The following is a 24,832-nucleotide window of genomic DNA, read 5'->3' on the forward strand; positions in this document are numbered from 1 at the left end:
AGTTTCATTGCACACCGTTCTGCAGCGGGATGCTCAACGTTCCCAGCCCTTTCGATGGCGCCAGTGTATCGCCTGCTTTGTTGACTCATCGATTTAACTGGACTGCTTAATGCGGGCCCTCGAGACGGGCTGTCTGTCACGGGAGCAGCGTGGCGGCGCGGCCCACAGATAGGGGGGACAATTATGTAAGCAGCTCGTCCATCATTCGCCCCACTCGATAGCCAACGGCCGCGACCGCACCCCGCCTAACACAGGGGCCTGCTGTCTGGTGAGAAATTAGTCTGCCGCATCAGATACGACGGGCACAGCCGCTGGTCGGCTGAGCACTCTCGCAGAGCAGCGAGTGGAGCCGCGAAATAACAAACACGGCGAAACAGACGCGAAAGGCACCAGGCTGCATCCAAGTATCCATCAGAAATGGTTCAAATGGCTCTGAGCACCATGAGACTTAACTTCTGAGGTCATTAGTCCCCTAGAACTTGGAACTAATTAAACCTAACTAACCTAAGGACATCACACACACCCATGCCCGAGGCAGGATTCGAACCTGCGACCGTAGCGGTCGCGTGGTTCCAGACTGTAGCGCCTAGAACCGCTCGGCCACTCCGGCCGGCTAAGTATCCATCACTGTGGCGCAGTGCAAGGCAACTGAGACGCATTCAAGACGACCAGAACTGATGTTCCGCTCCGGCTGTTAGTATTTATGTTTCCCGCGGTCTTTCTAAACCAATAAGGTGATTTTTTAATAAATGCTGGCGCAGATCGCAAAATTTTTTGTTTTGTTTTTAATTCTGGTTGCCATTTTCTGTTTTCAGTCCATCTTCAGACCAAGGCTCCAGATAACATGAGGAACCCGTGCACGGACCCTGTGTGTAGTCCCGACTGGTGCTGTCACGGACTGCCTCAAAAATCAAAAAGGTTCAAATAGCTCTAAGCACTATGGAACTTAACATCTGAGGTCATCAGTCCCCTAACTTAGAACTACTAAAACGTAACTAACCTAAGGACATCACACACACCCATGCCCGAGGCAGGATTCGAACCTGCGACCGTAGCAGCAGCGCGGCTCCGGATTGATGCGCCTAGAAACCCCCTCTGTCACAGCGGCCGGCCTGACTGCTTCCTGTTCACTAGCTTTTGCAGTTCGGGAAACGGAGCCGTCCTCTGAGGGTGGCGCTTTATCTTCTGAACTACGCGTCATACAGCGATGCAATGTTGCAGGTATTGTGGTACATGTACACTGAAGCACCAAAGAGACTGGTATAGGTATGCGTATTCAATTACAGAGGCATGTAAACAGGCAGAATACGGCGCCGGGTCGGCAACGCCTGTGTATGACAGCAAGTGTCTGGCGCAGTTGTTAGATCGGCTGCTGCTTCTACAATGATGGGTTATCAAGATTTAAGTGAGTTTGAACGTGTTGTTATAGTCGGGGCACGAGCCGTGAGACACTGCATCTCCGAGGTAGCAATGAAGTGGGGATTTTCCCGTACGACCACTTCACGAGTGTACCGAGAATATAAGGAATCCGGTAAAACATCAAATCTCCAGCATCGCGGCGGCCGGTTAAACATCCTGCAAGAACGGGACCAACGACGACTGAAGAGGATCGTTCAACGTGGCAGAAGTACAACCCTTCCGCAAATTGCTGCAGATTTCAATGCTGGGTCATCAACAAGTGTCGGCCTGCGAATCATTCAATGAAAACTCGTCTATATGGGCTTTCGGAGTCGAAGGCCCACTCGTGTACCCTTCATGGCTGCACGACACGAAACTTTACGTCTCGCCTGGGCCCCTCAGCACCGACATTAGACTGTTGATGACTGCAAACACGTTGCCTGGTCGGACGAGTCTCGTTTCAAATTGTGTCGAGCGGATGGACGTGTACGGGTATGGAGACAACCTCATAAATCCATGGACCCTGCATGTTAGCAGGGGACTGTTCAAGCAGGTGGAGACTCTGTAACTGTGTGGGGGGTGTCCAGCTGGAGTGATATGGGACCCCTAATATGTACGTAAGCATCCTGTCTGATCACCTGCATCCATTCATGTCTATTGTGCGTTGTGCATTCCGACGGACTTGGGCAATTCCAGCAGAACAATGCGACACCCCACACGTCCAGAATTGCTACAGAGTGGCTCCGGTCACACTCTCCTGAGTTTGAACACTTTCGCTGGCCACCAAACTCCCCGGATATGAACATATTGAACATATCTGGGATGCCTTGGAACGTGTTATTCAGAAGAGATCTCCACCCTATCGCGCTCTTACATATTTATGGAAAGCCCTGCAGGATTCATGGTGTCAGTTCCCTCCAGCACTACTTGAGACATTAGTCGAGTCCACACCACGTCGTGGTGCGGCACTACTGCGTGCTAGCAGGGGCCTACACGATATTAGGCAGGTGTACCAGTTTTTTTGGCTCTTCAGTGTATATGTCAATAATGTCTGCGAAACGTGTTGTGACTACAGTTAGTTGTAAGGAAGTAATAAATTGAAATGGCATTTATGATTCGGCAGTTTCTCACGCATCTCATTGTTTATGACGTTATATCTTCTGAACTATCTATCGTACAATGATGTATGTGGTGTCACCGCCAGACACCACACTTGCTAGGTGGTAGCCTTTAAATCGGCCGCGGTCCGGTAGTATACGTCGGACCCGCGTGTCGCCACTATCAGTGATTGCAGACCGAGAGCCGGCACACGGCAGGTCTAGAGAGACTTCCTAGCACTCGCCCCAGTTGTACAGCCGACTTTGCTAGCGATGGTTCACTGACAAATTACGCTCTCATTTGCCGAGACGATAGTTAGCATAGCCTTCAGCTACGTCATTTGGTACGACCTAGCAAGGCGCCATTATCAATTGCTATTTATCTTGTGATGCATGTACCTTCAGACCGATGTTCACCAATTATGGATTAAAGTTAAATATTCCAGAAGCTACGTACTTCTTTTACTAGACTCAACTCTAACTGTTCCAGACCTCACGCTAGCCTGCGTGAGCTTAAACGCGTGCCTTTCGGCTACCTCATAGTGGCTTGGCTGTCTCGCCAAGTCACAACAATATATTTTTGAAAGTACATTCAGTGGTATGTGTGAATGCTGTCTTCAAAATAATTTTTGAATCAGATAGTAGTAAAGAAGTAATAAAATGGAACGTGTGCTTGATCCGCCATTTTTACTCCATGAATAGCGATTTTTCTTCGTTTCTTCATTTTGTGCAAGATGTCAGGGAGGAAAAGTTTCGAAAAGATTTGAAATTATGTGCAAAGTTTGTTGCAAGTTCCCTCATTCTGAAGTAAAGGATCAGTAGTCTGGCTCTTTGCACTTCATGACCTACATTTCCTTCTCTTCCCCACCCGTTAGAGAGGTAGTAGGTTCTTACCATCACAGTCGTTCTTTCCAGACAGTAAGTGATTTGTATACCAAGTTTGGTTCAAATCGATCTAGTCGTTTATGGGAAATGCGGACCACACATGCATGCATACATCCACTTTTGCAATACGTTCTCGCTGAGAAAACTGGAGTTGCCCAGGTATTTATTTATTCCAGTCTCCTCCTCTCTCCCAACTCTGTCCATCTCTTCCTGCCCCCCCCCCCCCTCTATCCATGTCCTCCTCCCCCCACTAATTCCAGCTCCACCCTCGTCTTTGTTAATCCCCTTCTTCTCCTCTCTCTGTGTGTGTCCTCCTCAGTCTCTCTGTCCATCTCCTGCTCTCACCTCTCTTTCCACCTCTTCCTCCCTCTCTCTCTAGCGCACTGGACTCGCATTCAGGAGGACGACAGTTCAGTCCCGCGTCCGTGATTTCCCTAAATCGCTACAGGCAAACGCTGGGACGGTTCTTTTGAAAGAGCACGGCCGACTTCTTTCCCCGTCCTTCCCTAATCCGATGAGACCGATGACCTCGCAGTTTGGCCTCTTCCCCCAAACAACCCAACCGTCTCTTCCTGTTCATTCCTCCCCCTTTCTTTTCTATGCCCATCTCCTCGTGTCCCTTCTCTCTGTCCTCCCCTTATCTCTCTCTGTCCATATCCTCTTTCCTCTCTCCGTCCATCTCCTCCTTGCCCCTTCTCTCTCCATTTTCTCTTCCTTCCCCATCTCTCTACCTGCCTCCTTATCCTCTCTCTCTGTCCATATCTTCCTCTTTCCTTTCTGTCAATCTCCTCCTCACCTCCTGTCTCTGTCCATTCCCCCCCCCCCCCCCCTGTCTCTGCCCATGTCTTCCTCCTCCTATTTGTGCTTATCTCCTCCTTTCCCTTCGCTGTCTGTCTCCTCCTTCTCCTTCGATGTTTGTCCAGCTCCTCGTCCTCCCTTCTCTCTCCACGTTGTCACACTCGCCTCAATAGGAGGCTGATGTTTCTTAACTTTGCAGTATTTATTTCCAGATAGTAACTAACATGTGTGCCATATTTGGTTGAAATTGTTACAGGGGTTTAGGATGAACTTTTTACCCATGGCTTTGCGCATGTAAAATATATTTCACACGTATTTAACATATTTCACGCTTATTAGTACACACATTTCACCAGCACGTCTACCGAATTTCGTCTAGCAGTTTCATTTTCGGACAGCTTAATGTTTATCTCGTGATCTATGTGTCGTACTGTTATATATTTATGTACATATATTCATCGCCAAATGTGGATACTGTCTGCGAAAATTGTTGCTAATAGAGTTAGTAGCAACGAAGTAATAAATTTAAACGTCTCGCATTTTGCGTTTGTTTTCACGCATTCAGTGTTCATGACGTCATATCTCCTGAACTGAGAGGCGTAAAATGATGTAATTTTTCTTTTTCATTCAGTGGTATATGTGAATACTGTGAGCAAAATGTGACACATATATAGTCAGCAGTAGAGAAGTAATATATTAAAACGTCATGCTTCATACGACAATTTTACTGCACGAACAGCGAAAATATAGAAGTAACATACTTTTCTTCTTTAATTATTTTATGGGGGTCGTCAGCTAAAAAATCTTTCGTAATGGTTTAGAATTGTGTATAAAGTTTGTTGCAAGTCTCTGTGTGCTCTCATTCTCACATACTGGATGACTAAAGTATGAGTTTTCTCGAGTCGTGAACTACACTGCTTTTTCACTTCAAATCATTTGATGGGAGGGTGATTCTTCCCCAACAGGACATGACACTTTTAAAGATTATTTGAATAATTTGAGACGTAATGCTCTGAGCGTCAAGTATTGGGTAAAAACACTCTCATCAAATCACTGCAAAGAATAAGTTAAGTCACGAAGTAGGAAAACAGAGAAGAAGACGACTACAAATTTATGAAAGGTGCATATGAAAACTGTGTACGAATATTCACGTTAGGGCGACTGAATAGCATAACATTTGAAGAGACTAATATCTGAACCAAAGGAGAGATGGGATAGGTGGAGTTCCTCATCAAACTACTAGAGATTGATATAAAGGACACTGATGATGCAAAAAATACAAAATTTGACAACAGAACCTTCTGTCTAGTGGTTCATGGGGTCTGTGGCTTTACCAGTGTATGGAGCACGAGGATGTTAACCTACACGTAATCTCCTTCGGCTGAAGTTATGTAAAAGACTTTTTATAAAATAAAATACATATGAGTCAATTAACCTTCATAGAACAACTAAGAACCTCCCTTAAGCATTTCTCAGTTTCAGTAATCATGAGTGAAATGATTTGTTTCGAAATGCGAAATAAATATCTCAAAGTGGTATCTAAGTCCCTAGCTGCCAGCTGACGAAATGTTATTGCCAGCTTTATCGTGGCAGTTTCCCAAGCAGAAAATCTGAAATCTCGCTGCGTCGTAATTCTGAAATTTGGAAACACAATGTCACCATCAGTGTGTATTTCTCGTACTTCTGTTTTACCCAGAGTCTCTTGTGTTTTCTGTTTCTGTTACCTTTCAGCCCGAGAAAGGTAGCACATACTAACGAGCAAAGAAATGGACAGATGGGAGACGGCTCGAACAATGAGGCAACGTGTGGATGCGAGAACACGCATGCATACTTGCGTTCTTTCTATTAATTTTTGTGCATGCGCTTTTGTTCCCATGCATCAGCGATTGCGAACGAAGAAAGACGCATCGTATGGACATACCTGAAGTGAACGAGATTCTAGTGGAGGGAGAGAATGAGGAGCGAAAGAACGGATTTTCGCGACATTAGAATACAATTATGGAATGAGAATGTGAGTTGAGAGTCCTCGTAGTTGGTTGGGTTTGGGTAGTTGGTTGATCTGGGAGAGGGGATTAAACAGCCAGGGTACAGGTCCCATAGAATTATGGAAGGATGGGGAAGGAATACGACCGTGACCTTTCAAAGGAACCATCCTAACATTTGCCCAAAGTGATTTAGGGAAATCACGAAAAACTTGAATCGGGACGACCGGACGCGTGTTTGATCCGTCGTCCTCCAGAATGTGCTAACCACTGCGTCACCTCACTCAGTATGAGAGGAAGGAGCCATGATATGTAGAGAGGAGATTATGAAAAGTGAAAATGGGATCGCAACGTATAAGAGGAAATGTCAGAGTGAGGAGAGTGTACTGGTGTACTCTTTCGAGAGAGAGAGAGAGAGAGAGAGAGAGAGAGAGAAGAGAAGTGTTGGCAAAGACATAATATGGGCATCTTATGCCCATCTTAAGTTAAAAGAAAGGACGTACGTAGGTGTTCAACTGCCACGAAGCGGAGTGCAAAGAGTGTAATGAGACTGGTCATCTGTAGCGTCGTTCATATGAACGCGGCGTTGTGCTCGAAGAGAAGATACGTTCGTGTCTTCTCCGCTTCACCGCTTGAACATCGCTCTTTCCATCACTGAAGCTACAAGTGCGACGATCTACGGCCTGACGTCATCGTGTGAAACAGAAAGACATCTGCACAGATCGATTTGACCCGACTAGTCATTCTCTCCCGTCTTGTATCGGACAGATTGACGTCAGCTCTGAGCAGAGCTAACGCGAAGGGCGAGTGGCCAACTCACGCTACACCAGTCACACACAATCCGGCGTATCGCCTTCATCGCGACGCCATACGCATTACCGAATTTCCATTGCGTCAGCTACTGAATATCAAAAGGCATGTTACAGGCTCAGTTTTCCATAGAGGAATTCGGTCAACACTCGCAGCGAGCTTCAGTTATGCTTTGGAGTATGCAAGACGGCATAAGCATATTTTTAAAGAATTCCGATGAATGAATTAGACCTAACTCTACGAAATCATATAATGAATTATTAAATGAATAACAGTAAAAATAAAATTTTGTCACTAAGTTAAAAAAAATGGGCCAATATGTTTAGGAGCAGACATTGGCAAAGCAATAAAGGTAAAAATGTGGTATCTAGGTGCGAAGAACGAATACATTTAAAGAGCATAAGGGAATAATGCAGCAGGAAGTGCGTCCCCAGAGGCGCTAGAGTAGCACATGGTAATGTGACAGTGAAAGCATTGCTTCAGATCTCGTTAGTACAGAGAATTAAAGTGTGATAAGGAAACAATCAGTGTAGGCGCGATTAGAACTCACGCAATGTGGGCTTCGTACAAACTTAATTATTTATATAGATAGTTCATCCATCCCGGGAATCTAAAATTCCGATGATTTTTGCCTGTTATCGATATCAGTATTGGCAACATATCAAAATTTATGATATAAATGGACGCATTGACTTAGAAGTTTACATTTTTTTACACCGCCAGGGAACCATGGAATTTAGTATGTAGCATAAATTTCAAGCTGTTACATATACCCCTTCCTGAGGAAAAGGAGTTAACAGACTCTCGGACAACATGATAAATATTTTTTTCGTGTGATATAATTACAAATTAACAATTTTCGTATTTTTTGCTTTATTTGTACTGTGAAACTTCACTTCTTGCCAAATTTAATGATTCTAGGTTGATACGCGCGCTAAACCCGCTGGACACAACAGGTGATTAGGATTGTGGGAAGGGCCAAATAATGTTTCGATTAGTTTGATTCAAAATTGTATTTTATTGCAATTTAATAGCACCTTTAAACCAAGACGGCACATAGCCAAACCTTTACAACTACGAGTTTCAAAATCCAATTCTTTCACGACTGAAGGCCTCCAAACAAGAAATCTTAAAAATCAACAAGATAAATTTCAAGTGACTGAAGACATGAAGTTAAATTTGCAAATATTATAATATATATCTCAGCTAGGCGGAAAGCCTCAAGGCAAAAGTGGATAGAACAAACATATACAACGTGCAATACAAACTGCTGAAGGCCACAATCAAATTTCAAAATTTTAAAATATACAGCGACAACAGGTGATTAAAGGACGCTGCCTGACATTACGTCAGTGGCCAGGGCAGGTAACCGGAACACTAACGGCCACAAGGCAGAAAATTCCACTGGTGCACTTGAATTCTAGTGACATAAATGGCCGTATTTTTTTATTACCTGGATTTAGAAGTTTACTTATATTACAACACCAAGGGACTATAGACCTTAGTATAAAATTTGACTTGATATGTCTACCCGTTCCTGAGGGAAAGGGATCTTAACAGACAGACGGACAGACAGACAGTCGAATAACAGCTCCATGGCGGCCAAGTTAATGCTAATATAAATTGAAAGGGTACCAGCCTGCAGACAACTTAATTCTCTTATTGAATGTATGCGATTACTTCGTTTCCGTGGCCTTCCACCACCTAAACTGGCTGGGACAGGGAGATAAGCTGCCACTCAAATTCAAAAATCTTAGCAATAATTCACGCACTTTCAAATCGAAACTGAAGAGTTTCCTTATTCGTCACTCCTTCTATTCTGTCGAGGAGTTCCTTGAAAATGTAAGCTTATTCTTGTTGTATTGTTGGCTGCGTTTACTTCAACCTCTTGATTGACTTTTTCGGGTTCATTAACAATTTATTTTTATCTGTTATTACACTACTGGCCATTAAAATTGCTATACCACGAAGATAACGTGCTACAGTCGCGAAATTTAACCGACAGGAAGAAGATGCCGCGACATGCAAATGATTAGCTTTTCAGAGCATTCACACAAGGTTGGCGCCGGTGGCGACACCTACAACGTGCTGACAGGAGGAAAGTTTCCAACCGATTTCTCATACATAAACAGCAGTTGACCCTCGTTGCCTGATGAAACGTTGTTGTGATGCCTCGTGTAAGGAGGAGAAATGCGTACCATCACGTTTCCGACTTTGATAAAGGTCGGATTGTAGCCTATCGCTATTGCGGTTTATCGTAACGCGACATTGCTGCTCGCGTTGGTCGAGATCTAATGACTGTTAGCACAATATTGAATCGGTGGGTTTAGGGAGGGTAATACGGAACGCCGTGCCGGATCCCAACGGCCTCGTATCACTAGCAGTCGAGATGACATGCATCTTATCCGCATGGCTGTAACGGATCGCGCAGCCACGTCTCGATCCCCGAGTCAACAGATGGGGACGTTTGCAAGATAACAACCATCTGCACGAACAGTTCGACGACGTTTGCAGCAGCATGGACTATCAGCTCGGAGACTGTGGCTGCGGTTACCCTTGACGCTGCATCACAGACAGGAGCGCCTGCGATGGTGTACTCAACGACGAACCTGGGTGCACGAATGGCAAAACGTCTATTTTTTCGGATGAATCCAGATTCTGTTTACAGCGTCATGATGGACGCATCCGTGTTTGGCGACATCGTGGTGAACGCACATTGGATGCGTGTATTCGTCATCGCCTCACTGGCGTATCACCCTGCGTGATGGTATTGGGTGCCATTGGTTACACGTCTTGGTCATCTCTTGTTCGCATTGACGTCACTTTGAACAGTGGACGTTACACTTCAGATATGTTCCGACCGGTGGCTCTACCCTTCATTCGATCCCTGTGAAACCCTACATTTCAGCAGGATAATGCACGACTGCATGTTGCAGGTCCTGTACGGGCCTTCCTGGATACAGAAAATGTTCGACTGCTGCCCTGGCGAGCACATTCTCTAGATCTCTCACCAATTGAAAACGTCTGGTCAATGGTGGCCGAGCAACTGGCTCGTCACAATACGCCAGTCACTACTCTTGGTGAACTGTGGTATCGTGTTGAAGTTGCATGGTCAGCTGTACCTGTACAAGCCATCCAAGCTCTGTTTGACTCAATGCCCAGGCGTATCAAGGCCGTTATTACGGCCAGAGGTGGTTGTTCTGGGTACTGATTTCTCAGGATCTATGCACCCAAATTGCGTGATAATGTAATCATATGTCAGTTCTAGTATAAATTATTTGTCCAATGAATAACCGTTTATCATCTGTATTTCTTGTTGGTGTAGCAATTTTAATGGCCAGTAGTGTACTTTCATGTTGTAATTTCATGTACTGACACGTTCCATGACCTTGGAGATTTACTCCTCAATTTGGTCCTACGGAACTTGACGCGTAAATAAATAAATCGTCGTACGGGCAAATCCCCACTTCATCGCTGCCTCGGAGATGCTGTGTCCTATCGCTCGTGCGCGGACTGTAACATCACGTTCAAACTTACTTAAATCTTGCCAGTCTGCCATTGTAGCAGCAGCACCCGATCTAATAACTGCGTCAGACACTTGTTGTCTTATATAGGCGATGAGGACCGCAGGGCCGTATTCTGCCTTTTTATATATCTCTGTATTTGAATACGCATGCGCCGGCCGGAGTAGCCGAGCGGTTAAAGACGCTACAGCCTGGAACCGCACGACCGCTACGGGCGCAGGTTCGAATCCTGCCTCGGGCATGGATGTGTGTGATGTCCTTAGGTTAGTTAGGTTTAAGTAGTTCTAAGTTCTAGGGGACTTATGACCACAGCAGTTGAGTCCCATAGTGCTCAGAGCCATTTGAACCATTTTTTTGAATACGCATGCCTATACCAGTTTCTTTGGCACTTCAGTGTATACGACGTTACCACAGCTGTTTCTTATTCTATTATTATTATTATTTTACGGTCTCTTCTGTCGCTGACGTGCCGTAGTTCCACAACTAACAAAGCTCTTTCTTGTTTATTACAGGCACGCAAGATACTCCGTGGTGCGGTTTTCGTTCGCCGGGATCGAGCTGTGCTGGGGACCTGGCGCCTATGGACGTTCTGCTACCATGTCTGCCAGGGCGCTGTACCCAAGTTAGCGAGGAACGTCCTGCTGAGGTCAGTAACCTTCTGAACACAATTACCTATTGCTTGAAGGAGAGATGGAATATTTTAAAAAATATTTCACGCAAAAGCTAGTATTTGTTTGCATATTCTGTATTACACCGTCCTTGTGGCTGCTAGTAAAATGCAACGGAGAAGGCAACTGTACTATTTTTGAAGTTTATCCCTAATTGAAATAGGCTGTAACGACTGCTTTTTGTTTTACTTCGATAACCAATCGTTAAGTGTGATGCTAATAGCTTTGTGGTTCCCGTGCACAAGTCTTCACTTTTCTGTTCTCGGTTAGTGTTCTGTCCTTAAAATGAGCTGCCAACTTGCCGTCAAGAACTAATGTACAAAAATCTTGCTGTATGTTAATGTAGAAATAAGTTCATTGTGCATTTCGCTTAAGTGTAGGATTATTATTTGTCATATTTTTCGCTTACTGTGTTGTTTAGGATGCTGAAACTGAGATCGAATGTTTGCGCAGATTGCTCAGCTCTGTAGAAACAAACTAGACTGTTACTGTTTCATAACAAGTTGCCTCCACCAGTGACCATCTTTTACCTTGGAAAGATTGGAAGACCACCTTGTCGGATGGCCATTTAGGGACAAACACTTTTGCATAATTACTGGATGAACAGAAGTCTATGGCAAAGTTGCCTCCTGCGACACCATTTGTCCAATTTTAAGGCACTGGTGGCACATTAGTGACGAACGACCCTCGCATAACACATTCATGCTACTTAATTGTCAGTCTTGGAATTTGCCAGAAGAGTATGCTTGTTACAAAATGACTAAAAGTGTACATTAATGCAGACAGGACTTTTGTAAGTTCTTTCTTGCCACAATATTCCTCGGATTTTGCGGTCATTTCGACCGCGACCGTGTTTCCTGCATAACGCCCCTTCCACGCACATTTCAGGGTTTGAAGTATTGCTTCGACCACTTGTGCAGAACCATCAGCATGAACTTGTCTTAGTTCCGACTACTCTCGCAACTGAAGCAAAGTATTCATTAATCCGAAGACTGTTTTGAACACGACTGTTCTTTACTAGCCGTGGAGGTGCTATGGCCTTGTCTTCCTCCGAACTATGAACTGACTCACCCAGCCTGTTACAGGACATCTACGTTTTAACGTGGATTTCGAACGGCGGCGGAACTCAGCGTTTTTTACATCAACAAACATTGTCAGAGGGGAAAGGAATGATAAGTGACAGATATAAATCCTAGAAGTGAGCGGGGATCGAACCCGAGACCAGTGGATCTATAGCCTGGCACTTTACGATTGAGACACCGGTTTACACACTACTATGAAAGGCCATCATTCAGGATTATGATATGACACGACAATGTAGTGAGCTTGCAGTTGTCGGAAGATGGAAAACAAAAATTGTCAAGGCCATCACTCATTATGTCTGTGTGTCTCCTCCACAGAATCAATACACAGTGAGGCGACTTGCCCTGAACGAAGTAGGAGCCATTTACTCAGCGTGATAGCCAAGAGTTCCTAGTAACTCTACATGATTTGCTGCAAGAGTAGTCTGTTGGTCAGAGTATTATATGGGGTTATCAAACGTTGTAGGCATAAGTCGAGTTTACTTAGTTTCAAGAGGTCATATTCTGGGCCATTTGGGAGCTAGAAGGTGGTACGGAAGAACTGCGCAACACGGCTACCACAAACTGTCAGTCGAGTATTAATTTGGTCCCGATAGTTCAAGGGAGGAGCACATTCCAATCCTGGTTCCCAACGGCGGGCTCAAGCCTGGAGCTTCTCATACCGAGAACAGCCTTTGTTGTTCGCAAGGCTTCTGCGCCAAAAGACCAATGTTGCAACCACAGTGTCTGGTGGGACTGCCAGCAAACTGTTTACTGGAACCTGGGCTACGAGCGCAAATTGCCGCTAGTAAGGATTCTTCTTACACACATCGCCATGCGACCAGCATGCGAAGGAGCGTCGAAAGACTCTAGAGACATAAAAGGTGTGGAGCTTAATATATGTCCTGAACTCCTGAGGAGCACCATCATGTAAAGCTGAATGTATCTGAATCAGATATGGAACTGAAACTGTCTTACAGGCACTTAAGAAAATCAAGGGGATGTAATCTCTTAGGTTTTATCGGCGTGATTGTTTGAGGATGTGCTTCCGTGTGTTCTGCCAAGTTGATGTTTCCATTCTATACAGTTTTTAATAGCTCGACGACCGACCTAGCGGACTTCTTCAGGTGCTGCGATTTTGCTGTTATGTGTACTCGCGGCCTGGACTCGAACCAGCTTGCGAACAATTGTTGGTCTCGCGCCGCTATTTGAGATGAGTTCGATACTCGTCCCGCATTTCACGTTGGTGTTCTTTTGTTTTTTAGAGCCCGTGAAACGCAAATTCTTTCAGCGTTTTCCAGCTGTGTTGCCCAGCGAGTTAGTAAACTGAGTGCCGGATCCCAAGCGCTGTTTAAATCGAAACCTGTGTTCCCGTTTATTAGGTTTGGTGGCATGTTTATGTCGATAGGCTCATTAGTTATGCTGTCCAAGAGACTTGGTGTTTGCAGTACGATGCTGGTCTCGACGTACTACATTGGATGATCGTATTCGAGGCACTGTTCGACAACATATGATTTGTTTCGTTGTTTCGGTTGGGCGAGTCGTGCATCTCTCCTCTACTGTTCTGACAGTCTGTCCCAGGTAGGACATGCCGCATTTATATGGGATGAGGTACACACACACACACAACTTGCGGAGACCTAGATCCTCTGTAACATTACAAAAAAGACTTTATCTTAGTTGAAGGGAGCGAAATGCACTGTATGCCTTGTTTCCTTAGGTATCTAACGATCTTTACCGATGTTGGGCCAGCATAAGGTAGAATAAGTGATTTTTTGCTTTTCTTCCTAGGTAACAGTCTCAACCACCTACTCTGGCAATTTTAGCGGCAACGTTCATTCAATTTGACGATCTGAGTACCAGTTCCTTCCTTAACACTATTCGTAGGTGTCGTAATTCTTCGACGAAGCTCTCGTCGTCTTAAAATCTTAGAGCTCTATCGACCAGTTTCTGTAGGACCGAATTTCTTCTTGAGGATTAGTGGTGGCTTGAGGCCTGGAGACAGAGATGAGTTAGTATGCCTAGGTTTTTATATGACCTGTCTCACAGGGATCAGTCCGTTCTCTTAACCGATAAGTCTAGGAAAGGTAGTTGGCTCTCTTTTTCTATTATTTTATGATACGATGGACGCAGTTTAAATGTTCCAGGAAGCTTCGAAGTTTAGCCGCTCCACGCGGCCATACCACAAAAGTCTTATCCGCGTATCGATAGAAATACGTTGCTCTCAACATGGCGGAAGGTAGCGGCTTTGCTTCTAAGTGTTCCCTGTATGGTTTCGTCACGACAGCCGATAACTCACAACCCATCGCCACGCCAAAGATTTGTTCATAATTTTGGGGTAGTACCTCGGTTACAGGGTGGGACCAACTGCAGAGAACGATTTCTGAGACGATAAGAAACAAACAAGGTCATATGGACAGCTGACCGGGCCGCGCGGGATTAGCCGAGCGGTCTGAGGAGCTGCAGTCATGGACTGTGCGGCTGGTCCCGTCAGAGGCTCGAGTCCTCCCTCGGGCGTGAGTGTGTGTGTTTGTCCTTAGGACAATTTAGGTTAAGTAGTGTGTAAGCTTAGGGACTGATGACCTTAGCAGTTAAGTCCCATAAGATTTGACACACATTTGAACAATTTTGTTAACAGATGACCGGAAATGCATGGTGTCTACAAAAGTAGGTATTTGTTAATGCACAATGCCTGTATAGTACAATGCAGTGCACAACATGCAGTGATGATAGAACCGTTAGACGAGGTGTTCGAAGTGAAACATGCGTGACGACGGTGCACTACCAAATGACACACGCAATGAAATAGCATCACAGGCAGCACGAATGTACTATATCTGCATGACTGGGATGGGCTCCGCATACACGACTTCTTCGAGGTGCTCCCAGAGGTGGAAATCAAACGGAACAGGCAGCCGGGCGGGACAAGCCACTGCACCACCTCGTCCGCTCCATCTGTCGGGGTACTAGTGGAGACGCTTCCTCGCGGAAATGCGGAAGTTAGCTGGAGCACCACCATGCGATAGCTACGTTAGTCTTCATATCACCAAAGGCACGTCTGTCAGTAGGGGTGGCAGGGTGACCCGCAGAAGTGGAGGAGACATGCCTCGCCTTTGAGGCGTTGTGGAAGTGTGACTGGTCCCATGAGGCGGTCGCCAATAATCCCCACCCACACATTGAGGCTGACCGCTGCTGACGGTTCGCTGCTTCCAATCAGGGTGATTCTGTGCAGTGGGTGTGTCCCTCGTACAGGTAGTCTCATCTCTGAATAGCACGGACAGATCCCTGAATCGTTTTGGCTTGTGCAACGAACAAGGGCCAAAACCACTGCCACGGAGACAAGTCCGTAGATAATAAGGCCTGCACGCCTTGTAAGTGATACGGAAAGTAGCATTTCTCGTGGGGAATGCTTCACACGGTCGTCTGCCTTATTCCATGCTGGCGAGCCACCTGTCAGCTGCTGATAATGGAATTTTGTTCTGAGTTATTCGACACCTTTTCCTCCAAGCCCTGTGCTGCCACCAGTTCAGTAATAGTTTTATAGTAGATGTGGCACATGATCTGTGTTGTATCAACACCTGAGATGGTGTGTGTGAACAATAAATGTGAATAAAAAATGACGAGCATGCCTGGTGCTGACGGAGTTACATGATGAACGGTGTAAAAATTCAGTTTATCCTCTTGAGTTTCTCCGCTGTCGGGACGACGGGAAGCTCACGAGAAGTACACGTCTACGTCAGAGTGAGTCGGCAATAGCGATGAAGCGAATGCCCTAGTGCCAATGTGTGAGCACTTTGCCGTGCTGTAGAACATTACTCGTCTCTCGAGTGATCAGCAAAACCACTAGTTCAGGCAGTACATTCGTACTTGCTTGGCCTGTTCTTGTGTGTTCTTTCAGTCACTGAAATTTACGCTGTCAGCTATCTTTCATGTGCACCTTAAAGTGAGTGTTGCTCTCTTGGAGGGCATTTCCGGTCGAATGACTTTTGTTTTACTCGTCTCAGGGACCGTCTCCTGCAGTTTATCACCATTTAGCGAAATCACCCCGTATACGACTGCAGGCTTTGATTGTGGAAGATAGTCACATTATTCCAGAATGAGATTTTCACTCTGCAGCGGAGTGTGCGCTGATATGAAACTTGCTGGCAGATTAAAACTGTGTGCCGGACCGAGACTCGAACTCGGGACCGAGCACTTGCATGCGAAAGGCGAAGGTCCCGAGTTCGAGTCTCGGTCCGGCACACAGTTTTAATCTGCCAGCAAGTTTCAGTGACATTATTGTCTAAGACAGTCATCTATGTAGGTAGGATCTCCTGACTGTGCACTGTACACAGGACATAGTGAGCCGCGCCAGTAGGTTGCCGCTGGCGGCTGGTGAAGGCAGGCCACGTGCATCGCTGTTGCCCACACCTGGTGCCAGCCTGCCGGCTCTTACCGCCGGCTATTTACTGCTGGCGCCGCGGCCGCTGACAGCCGTGCCCGACAGGAAAACGGGTCTGGTAATGGGCGGGGGGGGGGGGGGGGGGGGGGGGGCACGCAGGCCGCAGCGCATCGTGTGGAGCGTGCCACGCCCACCCCAGAACACTAGCGCCAGCGCCCGCGTTTGTCATGTCTAGGAACACGCGCGCGCCGTGCACCTTCTCACGTTCACAGCCGTGTCCTTCATGTACTTGTCGTGAGCTGCCCGTCGTCCCGACAGTGGAGAAACTCAGAGGATGGACACTGAATTTGTATACCGTTCATTATCCAACTGCGGAAGCACCAGGCGCAGCCGTAATTCTTTATTCACGTTTATTGTTCATTCACACCACCATAGGTGCTGATACAACACAGATCATGTGCCACATCTACTATTAAACTGTTACTAAACTGGTGTCACCAAAGGGTAGAACTTTTCCTATCAATACGCCGGAAGCTAACTGCAAAGTGCTCGCTGCACAAACTACCTGACCACGATATTATTGCATTGTTGGAAACACACGGTGACGTTATAGTAAACAAGCACAGTGGTGACTAAGGAAAGCACATCGCATTGTGAATGGTTTCAAGACAGTTGTGCATGTACCATCAAGTGCTGCAGCATGTCCTCGTGAAACATCACGAAGAAGCCTGACTGGCATCACTCCCAGGTGCAATAATAACACTTGTACTCAGCGGTAGTTTGGGAGCACTATGGGACTTAACATCTGAGGTCATCAGTCCCCTAGAACTTAGAACTACTGAAACCTAACTAACCTAAGGACACCACACACATCCATGCCCGAGGCAGGATTCGAACCCCTCGGCCACTCCGGCCGGCTCAGCGGTACTTTGTTTACATTGTTTGGCACAACTGCGGTATATTAACTGCTGCGGAATGGCGTGTGGGCAGAACGATGGTCAGCAAATCTCCGTATCAGCTCTAATTTCTCTGCTTTCTTCTTGTTGCGGTCATTTCGCGAGACCGATATCGAAGGAAGTAATATACATCTCCCGATTCTACCAGGAACGTACTTTCACGGAATTTTGGTAGTCACTGCCTCTCTTGTAGCGTCTGTCACTGAACCGACTAAATTATTGCATGACGAAGCACACCGCTTCTCATTGGATCATCTCTATCTCTTTTGAGTAGTCAACCTGGTAAGGATTTGAAACTGACGAGCAGTACTCAAGAAACGGTACAAGCGGTGTTTTGTAAACCATTTCTGTCATGGATGAATTACATTTTTAAAAGACTGTTGTAGTGAATCTCATCCTGGAAACTGTTTTTCCCTCTATTAGTTTTACATGATCCTTCCGGTTTAAGTTACTCCTAAGTATTTTACGATAGTTGTTGGTTACAGTCATTTGTACCCGATAGTTAAATAGGAAAGTAGTGGAAATCTTCGCTTATTTATATGCGCAAAACGCTACATTATGTTTAGGGTCACCTGCCAGCTCCACACATCACCGAAGGTCTACATGTCTTCCGGCAGTTCGAAACAGTGTTGGCAACATCCCCTTCAGGCAAATGCATAATCTGCGAACAGCGCCAAGAATGTTCCGACGTTATCCACTAGACCGTTTACATACAGTGTATACATTAATAGACCTGTCACACGTCCTTGGGACACATCTGAAATCTAAAAAAAGATGAGAAAGAACTTCACAAATTGAACAGATCAAAAATGCTTTGGTCCACATCTGCCCCTAATGCAAGATATTCGGCTTGGCTTTGATTGATAGAATTGTTGGATGGGCTCCTCAGAGATATCGTGCAAAATTATGTCCAGTTGTCGCGTTAGATCGTCAAATGGATGAAGGGACCTGCCCCTAATACTCCAAACGTTCTCATGTGCGGAGAGATCTGGCGACCTTGCTGGCCAAGGTAGAGTTTGACGGGAACGAAGACAAGTAGCAGAAATTTGCCGTGTGTGGGCAGGCATTATCTTGCTGAAATGGATGGCTTGCCACGAAGGACAACGAAACGGGACGTAGAGTATCATCGACGTACTGTTGTGCTGTAAGGATGCCGTGGAATACTGCATCACTGTGGTAACTTTCGATTTAATTTAGCAAGGATTCACAAACTCTTCTTTCTGTGAATCAAAACCGATTTTTATACTCAAGATTTTCGCTCTGCAGAAACGTCATCGTGTGATAGAACAAAAAATGTTCGATTGTACTGTCATTATGTCCACCTATCCAACGATGCTTCTCGAAATCTGTAGTGACTTGTGCGTTTCTTTTTGCAATCGCTAGGAACCCTACGTTGCTTCAACGGCTTACGATAAACTGCTGCTAACAGGGAAACAAGTTCTTCCGAATAATCTCTGTAGGATCTCAAAGGTTTCTCATTCGATCCAGATTACTTTCTACTATTGGCTGGGATGACTAGACGACAGTCACTCAGAATTATTGAGATCGTTGGGAGAGCTAACCATGATAAAACTATTTCACTTTGCAAAAACAGACATAATATCTGATGAGATAACAGCAATCAATGATTTTATAATGTTACTTATAATCCGTTTTGGTTGCAAATTTTTTTATTCATATGACCGGTTTCGGTTCATTCAGCATGTAAAAGTTGCTGGATTTGGACGGGTTACTCCTGTAACTGAAATATCAGACCTGAAGATGGTTCTGAATGAACCGAAACCGGTCATATGAATAAAAAAAATTTGCAATCAGGACGGATTATAAGTAACATTACAAAACTATTTCACATTGTATGTGAGATATGTCAGACAGGTGATAAAGCCTCAGACTTAAAGAAAAATGTAATAACTCCTCTTCGCATAAGAGCAAGTTCTGACATTTTTCAGAGTTTTGGGCCATTAGTTTAGTAAGTCATGGTTGCAAAACTATGATATGAATTATTTACGGAAGGATGTAAAAAGGTGATAGAAGCCGATCTCGGGGAAGATCATTTTGGGTTGTAGAGAAACACAGGAACACAGGAAGCATACTGACCCTATGGCTTATCTTAGAACGTATCTTAAAGAGATGTAAACAAACCTATGTTTATAGCATTTGTAGTTTTACACAAAAAAAGGCTCTGAGCACTATGGGACTTAACATCAGAGGTCATCAGTCCCCTAGAACTACTTAAACCTAACTAACCTAAGGACCGTAGCGGTCGAGCGGTTCCAGACTGAAGCGCTTAGAACCGCTCGGCCACACCGACCAGCGTAGATTTACACATAGCTTTTGACAGTGTTGACTGGAATACAGTCTCTGAGATTCTCAAGGTAGCAGGGATAAAATACAGAGAGCGAAAAGTTATGCACAAGTAGCAACGAAACCAGAGCGCAGTTCTCAGAATCGAAAGACATGATAGGGAAGTAGTAATTGAGATGGGAGTGAGACAGGGTTCTTAGCTCTCACCAGTGTTATTCAAGGAGAAATTTGGAAACCAAATTAGAATTCTGAGAGCAGAAATAAAAGAAGCCTTAAAGTTCGCTGAGGGCATTGTAATTCTACCAGATGCGGTAAAGGTCGTGGAATATCAATTGAATGGAATGGAATGAAAGGACGTAAACGACGGACGGTAATGGAATGTAGTGGCATTAAATCAGGCAGTGCTGAGGAAATTATATTAGCAAATGAGACAGTGAAAACAGCACACGAATTTTGCTATTTGTGCAGCAGACTTGTTGATGACGGGCGAAGTAGAGAGGATGTACCAAGAAAAGAGTTCCACAAACTGAGAAATATGTAAACACGGAATATAAACTGAAGTCTTAGGAAGTCTTTTCCGAAAGAATTTGTCTGGTTTTTGCCACATATGGATGTGAAACGTGTAAGAAAATTTTGAAATTTGGTGTTACAGAAGAATGTTGAAGATTAAAGGGTTAGATCGAATAACTAATGATACTGAGTCGAGTTGGGGAAAAGAAAGTTTGAGGCACAATTTTACTAAAAGAAGGCATCAGTTGATAGGACGCATGCTTTGGCATAAAGGATTTGTCAGTTTGGTAATGGTTGGGGCGTAAAAATTGTAGAGAGAAATTAAAGCATGGGTGCGGTAAGCAGGTTCAGTTGGATTTAAGCTGTAGCAGTCATTCAGAGGTGAAGAGGCATGACACCAGTCTTCGGGCTGAATACCACAACAACAACATCATCATCACGTCGCCGTGAACGTTCGGTGTGAACAAGCCGCATCGTTGCTGAGCACTGAGCGGCGCGGTGGAAATCCCGTCCCGTGGGAAGGCGGCTGGGGTCTGCCAGGGAGGAGGATTGCCTGAACTCGCCTGGGGCCGGCTGACACGTGTCCAGCCGGTGACGGGCGCTCCATTTCTCATCCCGGCCGTCCCTCGTTCCGCATGCAGCGCGGCTCTACGCTGCCCAGGCAGCTACACCGTATGTACTGCCTGCCTGCCTGCCTGCCTGCTGCTGCGTAGAGGCCACAGATGCTACAGAATACTTACTGTCATCGAGATTGACGTTTCAGCGAATGCAGAGGTAGGCGGCAACCAACAACCAACCGTAGATCTTTCTCGAGCTCCAGTGCTACCTGTTTTGTACAATCTGTCAATCACGAAGCTATTTTATTTGAGCTATAATGGATGGACCACTTCGCTCGATATTTTATTTCTCGTGATGTTTGCATCGGCCTCAAACGTCTATTCTCTGTCCCTTTCCCTTTTCCTTTTCGTTTCCTTTCATAAATAAGTGTGGTACGCTTGATTTACTTACTTAAGCCAAGTGTATTAACCTAAAAGCGTTGTTAAATTCTATACTGTAGTATAGCGGTAGTTTCTTTTTTTTTTTTTCAGGGACATGATAAAGAAAGTCGTTAGTACCCAAGAACGAAGTAACAATTCTGAACTGATAAAGAAAGTCGTTAGTACCCAAGAACGAAGTAACAATTCTGAACTGGAAATAACGACGAGCGTACATCTTCTATCCCTACAGCGCCGCTCTTTAATGTCGAAAGACACTGCGAACAAAAATAAACTAGGAAGTATATGTACATTTCGAAAGGCTATAAATGGTGCGTCTACATGACTACCTTGACCCCAGGCCCTCAGGATGTTATGTGAGAAAAGTGCAATTTGGGTTTCACATGGCCATTGCTTCCGGAATCCACGCCGGTTACCGCTCGAGATACGGCTTTGCGTTTGACGTCAGAACGTGTGACCCGTGCTTTATCCGACTGCCGGGCACAGTTTTTGTTCGAGAGTTTAAAGAGAGATTAAACTTCCGCAAAATCTTTATGCAATTTGATAGTGATTCCATCGAACTCTGAGTTTGTTTAGGTTTAGAGTTTTCGGCTGTTTCTCGACAGCAATAACACAAACATCCGTATCAATCATCTTTTTTTTGTAGCACTGCAAGAATTAAAAACGAGAAGTAACCCTAGATTGTCCTTCGTAAACGAACCTTTGAAAGCGGGTGTCAGATGTTTTACCCCTTCGAATCCAATCACGCCTCCTCAATGTTATCCGGGATTTTTTGTACCAGTCTTCGAAAATCAATAACAGTTAACTTTGCCATTTCTCGCACATCCTTTCTGGAAGGAAAATCTGTGGACAAAGTGTTGTGACTTGGCAAGACAGCCAAGTCACTATGAGAGGAAGCCGAAAGGCACGCGTTTAAGCTCACGCAGGCTGGCGTGAGGTCTGGAACAGGTAAAGTAATTATACTAGCAAGTGAAGTACGTAGCTTCTTGAATACTTAACTTTAATCCATAATTGGTGAACATCGGTCTGACGGTACATGCATCACAAGGTAAATAGCAAATGATAATGGCGCCTTGCTAGGTCGTAGCAAATGACGTAGCTGAAGGCTATGCTAACTATCGTCTCGGCAAATGAGAGCGTAATTTGTCAGTGAACCATCGCTAGCAAAGTCGGCTGTACAACTGGGGAGAGTGCTAGGAAGTCTCTCTAGACCTGCCGCGTGGCGGCGCTCGGTCTGCAATCACTGACAGTGGCGACACGCGGGTCCGACGTATTCTACCGGACCGCGGCCGATTTAAAGGCTACCACCTAGCAAGTGTGGTGTCTGGCGGTGACACCACACACACAGCTTAACGGTTGCAGCGGAGAGACGTCTTCGACAACCGCCGATATTTCGATAGGTGAACACCCCATATTTTGAAGGTGCAAATGCAGTGATAGAGCGCTGTGCAGTAAAACTTAAGGCTTCGGAAGGAAGTGCTGACCAAGACACACACACACACACACACACACACACACACACACACACACACACACACGTTCTGACCGCGGTGCCACACCACAGTCGACAGCTCGCATCGATACCACAACAGTCAGAGATGTCTCGCAGCAACCCAGACTGGGCAATCGGAGGCTCTGGTGGAGCGACACTCTCGTTCCCAGTACTCATCGTCATTGCATGGACCTCCGATCAAGCAGACAACAACATTGACTAGTGTTACTCATCTCTTAGACAGAACTGTATTTTTTGAACATTGAGAACTTCATACTTCGAGAGAAGAGTTTAGTAAATGTGTGCTTGAATACATGCTTTAATGTTCAGTGGTAAAAATTCTACACATTCCTGTGGCAACGGCCTGTATTAATTTTAATTCAATCTTTTTATCATTCTTGTAAGAAAGTGAACTAACATTCCGTGTATTGTAGTTTAGATCAACCATCTCCTGTAGCAGTTAAAAGATTCACAGTTATGTTATAGTTTCGTCATTTCATAACACACACACACACACACACACACACACACACACACACACAAACTGTAAACAACCAACGCCATCACCAACCAAAGGTGACAAATGGCTCTGAGCACTATGGGCCTTAACAGCTGAAGTCATCAGTCCCCTAGAACTTAGAACTACTTAAACCTAACTAACCTAAGGACATCACACACATCCATGCCCGAGGCAAGATTCGAACCTCCGACCGTAGCGGTCGCGCGGTTCCAGACTGAAGCGCCTAGAACCGCTCGGCCGCACCGGCCGGCCCAAAGGTGACAAACGTCGGAAGTTATCAACAGTGAATATTAATTACCAACGGGGGAACAAGTAGCATTGACTCCGTCCCTCTGGCGTCTGACCACGGGGGGCGGGGCGGACAGGATTCCCAGCAGAATATGAGCAGCATTCTCCGTCTCTTCTTCTTTTTCTTTCCTTGTGTCTTTGTCCGGCGTTGCCGCAGGGTCGACTTGGTTGTTAACGGATTTCGCAAGGTTAATTTAAAGGGTGGTCGGCTATCCTTCCTTTCGCCACCTGGTTATCATCCCCCCCCCCCCACCCGCTCCCCCGAGCCCGTGCCCACCGTCCAGGACGGAATATCTATACCTCAACAGTCTGCGAGCAGAACTATTGATGTGGAAGTGAGAGAAATAGAGAAATTTTGTAAATGTTTGCAAATCGTGTAACAGACGAAGGACTTTGGTAACAGCCCAGTATCCACATAGTGTGGTGTGGGAAACCGTCTAAAACACGGAAGAGGCGCTTTAACACGCACAGTTTTCCCAGCGGGGTGAGATATTTGATAATTTCATCTCAACTGCTCCGCTCATAACACTATCACAGTAGCAGGCAGTGCACGTCTGAATCTCTGTTCTGCTGTAACACATAGGGTGACATGTACCAAGGCAGTGTTTTGTAATAGCAGATGTGCTCGCTGTTGTAGGCGTATGTGACGCTTATGCCCCATACACTGATTGTCTACGGTCGTCATGGACTGACCAATCAATTTATGACATGCTACAAATGAGATCTAGACATCAACTTACCGAAACCAATATCGTCCTTTGCAGATCCTAAAGGTTCCCTAATGTTAGATGGTGGTCGAAAAACACTTTACATCGTGTTTCCACAGAATGCGGCCTCTCCTGATAGAAATGCTACCTGCGAAAAGCCTAGTTTACACGACGACACTAGGTTGCAGGCAACTGCCCTGCCGGCCACTCCGCATGCACGCCGCGCGTTTGTGCAAATCGTTGGTGAAACTAAACACTCTCCTCGTGTTCCAACTTTGGCGCCAGTAGTTGCATGAGTTTTGCGGTTATGTTTGTTCGTAGGGTGTAGACAAACTGAAATATAAAGTGGGGAACGGAGAATAATGTTCGCTTTTTGGATATCTATGCTTTGCATAGGTGTTTGTGGAATTTCAGTGATGCCGATTACAAAAATAAGCAACATATTGCTGCCGCTGA

General features: G+C 45.5%; 1 protein-coding gene across 1 annotated transcript in view; it reads left to right on the forward strand.

The window, feature by feature from the left end:
• The window catches only part of LOC126484399 (growth arrest-specific protein 1-like), a 256,134-nt gene that overhangs the window by 123,434 nt on the left and 107,868 nt on the right, over positions 1 to 24,832 (forward strand). Inside the window, exon 2 of the mRNA XM_050107900.1 lies at positions 11,007 to 11,140. The gene's annotated coding sequence lies outside the window, so the exon portion shown is untranslated. The remainder of the gene's footprint in view (positions 1 to 11,006; positions 11,141 to 24,832) is intronic.

Source organism: Schistocerca serialis, chromosome 6 (assembly GCF_023864345.2).
Source record: "Schistocerca serialis cubense isolate TAMUIC-IGC-003099 chromosome 6, iqSchSeri2.2, whole genome shotgun sequence".
Classification (NCBI taxonomy): domain Eukaryota; kingdom Metazoa; phylum Arthropoda; class Insecta; order Orthoptera; family Acrididae; genus Schistocerca; species Schistocerca serialis.